This window comes from Bison bison, unplaced genomic scaffold, assembly GCF_000754665.1.
Source record: "Bison bison bison isolate TAMUID 2011002044 unplaced genomic scaffold, Bison_UMD1.0 scf7180017864482, whole genome shotgun sequence".
In the NCBI taxonomy this organism is placed as follows: domain Eukaryota; kingdom Metazoa; phylum Chordata; class Mammalia; order Artiodactyla; family Bovidae; genus Bison; species Bison bison.
In genome coordinates this window covers 5,128,007-5,131,060 of record NW_011495042.1, presented here as the reverse complement: position 1 = coordinate 5,131,060, position 3,054 = coordinate 5,128,007, and the positions used below count along the sequence as shown (strand labels likewise).

The window sequence follows — 3,054 nt, the reverse complement described above, 5'->3', positions numbered from 1 at the left end:
TCATGTGACTTTACAGAACTACTGTGAATAACAAGAAGCAACTATATGGATATGGGTGTAATAAAATTTAAATTCCTACCTGTTAGAGTCACATATCAAAATATAAAGTGTGAAATTATATGCTGCTTTAAAACACCCTAGCAGTGGGAGAGAAGTGTGTTTTATGGACAGTATAAAAGAATCAAGATACCAAAGGTTGAAGATGCTGGAAGTGATGAGGTATTAGGCTATTCTCTCTCCTTTTGTGTATGTTTGAAAAGGGCCATAACAAAAGGTCTAAAACACACGCTGTTGGGAGTTCCCTCGTGGCCCAGTGGTTAGGATTCTGGGCTTTCACTGCCCTGGCCCGGGTTCAGTCCCTGCTCAGGGAACTGAGATCCTGCGTGGCATGTGGGGGTGGGGGAGAAGGGACAAATAAACACACCACCAAGAAGAAAATCTTGGTGCAAGAATACCATGTTCATTAGCTTTTTCTCGGGACCCTCTGTGGGGACAGGACTCCAGATCATGGCCCCTGAGAGCCCATCGTGGGCATATCCCAAGCCCTTGAGCGCAGAGCACCCACTGAGGTTGCCCAGCCCTGGCTCTAGTCTCAGCTCCCCCTCAGACTTGCTCTGGCAACTCTGAGCCTTTTTCCTTACCGGGTAAATAAGGAAGTTGAACTGGACAACCTCTGTGTTCTCTTTCATTTTAAAAACCCTCTCCTTCCAACTCCAGTATTTCCTCCATCGCCTTGTTCTGGTGCAGTATTACAGCACACCTCCAGCTGTCTTCCCAACCCAGTCCATCCTGGCATCACCATTCTGCAAATCTTGCTGAAGTTCTCCCTTTTTTGCAACATTCTAACCAGGAACCTACCCTGATTTCTATTTCTCTAAAGTCTGAACTCCTCAGCTGAGCAGTCAAGGCCCCTGCAGGTAGAGTACCCACTAAGTGCCATGTCTGGGGCTCTTTCTGCCAGGAGTTCACCGTCCAGTTAAGGAGGACCAGGAATTAGGGACATCACAGGGGTCACCAGGTCTTCCCTGATGGTTCAGTCAGTAAAGAATCAGCCGACAGTGTGGGAGACCTGGGTTCAATCCCTTTGTCAGGAAGATCCCTGGAGAAGGAAGTGGCAACCCACTCCAGTATTCTTGCCTGGAGAAGTCCATGAATGGAGGAGCCTGGTGGGCCACAATCCATGCATGGAGTCACAAAGAGTCGGTACACGACTGAGTGACTGACACTCTCACTACTTCTTTTCAGGGGGCACCAGACTATCCTAGAACACAGAGGAATGTCACCCAAGGCAGCCTGGGGAAGCAAGAGGAAGTGTCCTGAAGAAGAGAGGTCTGAGCTGAGACCTACAGGGTGACCAGGAGTCACTGCTGCACACCCAGGAGAAGGATGGTCCAGGTGGCAGCCACAGTGTTCACGAAGGTCCGGAGACAGGAGAAGGTTGGGGAAGGTCCGGATTTCAGAGCCCGTCACACTCAGCCTCATTAATCTCTCTGGCATTATCTGCCACCCTTTCCTGCCACCTGCCTTCCACACTGCCCAGCATGTGTGTTATGTTTGCTGGGGACCCTGGGATTTATTTTAGGAAGGTATATATTGCACTCCCTACCAGGCCTCCTTTAAAATAACCAGGTAGGAGAAGCTTTTATAATTCCCAAGGCACCTTTGTTTCGCTCATCCCTCATGATCCTGATGACCCATTTTTTAATAGAGGAAACTGTGGTTCAGAACGGTTCAATTCAGTTCAGTCGCTCAGTTGTGTCCAGTTCTTTGCGACCCCATGGACTGCAGCATACCAGGCCTCCCTGTCCATCACCAATTCCCGGAGTTTACTCAAACTCATGTCCATTGAGTCGGTGATGCCATCCAACCATCTCATCCTCTGTTGCCCGCTTCTACTCCTGTGTTCAATCTTTCCCAGCATCAGAGTCTTTTCAAATGAGTCAGTTCCTCGTATCAGGTGGCCAAAGTATTGGAGTTTCAGCATCAGTCCTTCCAATGAATATTGAGGACTGATCTCCCTTAGGATGGACTGGTTGAATCTCCTTGCAGTCCAAGGGACTCTCAAGAGTCTTGTCCAACACCACAGTTCAAAAGCATCAATTCTTTGGTGCTCAGCTTTCTTTATAGTTCAATTCTCACATCCATACATGACTACTGGAAAAACCATAGCCTTGACTAGACAGAACTTTGTTGGCAAAGTAATGTCTCTGCTTTTTAATATGCTGTCTAGGTTGGTCATAACTTTCCTTCCAAAGAGTAAGCGTCTTTTAATTTCATGGCTGCAGTCACCATCTGCAGTGATTTTGGAGCCCCCCAAAAATAAAGTCTGTCACTGTTTCCCCATCTGTGTGCCATGAAGTGATGGGACCAGATGCTATGATCTTAGTTTTCTGAATGTTGAGTTTTTTTTTTAATAATTTTTGTTTATTTATTTTTTGGCTGTGTGGGGTCCTTGTTGCTGCCTGGGCTTTTCTCTAGTTGCGGCAAGTGGGGCTCCTCTCTAGCCGCTGCGCTCCAGCTCCTCACTGCAGTGGCTTCTCCTGCTGCTGAGCATGCGCCTCCAGGGCACACAGGCTGCAGCAGTTGTGGCACATGGGCTCAGCAGTCGCAGCTGTGGTTCCGGGCTCTACAGCACAAGCTCTACAGCCGTATCACATGGGCTTAATTGCTCTGAGACATGTGGAGTATTCCCAGATCAGGGATCAAACCTGTGTCTCCTGCATTGTCAGGCAGAAACTTTACCTCTGAGCCACCAGGGAAGCCCTAAATGTTGAGTTTTAAGCCAATTTTTCCACTCTCCTCTTTTCACTTTCAAAAAGAGGCTCTTGCTGTCACTCACTAAAGATCACACAGTTGGCGAGGAGGGAGGTGAGGATGCTAATGCAGGTCTGACGCCAGGCCTGTTGTCCTTGGGTCATGGCAAGTGCAGTCGCTTCAAGCATCCCATCTCCCCAGGGCCGAGGACCACAACTCCTTAAGGCCCGGCTTCGTGTCTCGTCCTATCGCTGTCACGCCAATACCTCCCAGCTACGTGACACTGGCTAAGTAACTTAG

The 3,054-nt window shown here is 48.7% G+C and overlaps 1 protein-coding gene across 1 annotated transcript in view; it reads left to right on the top strand.

Annotated features, from left to right (window-relative positions):
* The first annotated feature begins 1,258 nt into the window (after window positions 1–1,258).
* Window positions 1,259–3,054, top strand: part of TSEN2 (TSEN2 tRNA splicing endonuclease subunit) — a 46,024-nt gene continuing 44,228 nt past the window's right edge. The window contains exon 1 of the mRNA XM_010862463.1: window positions 1,259–1,419. The gene's annotated coding sequence lies outside the window, so the exon portion shown is untranslated. The remainder of the gene's footprint in view (window positions 1,420–3,054) is intronic.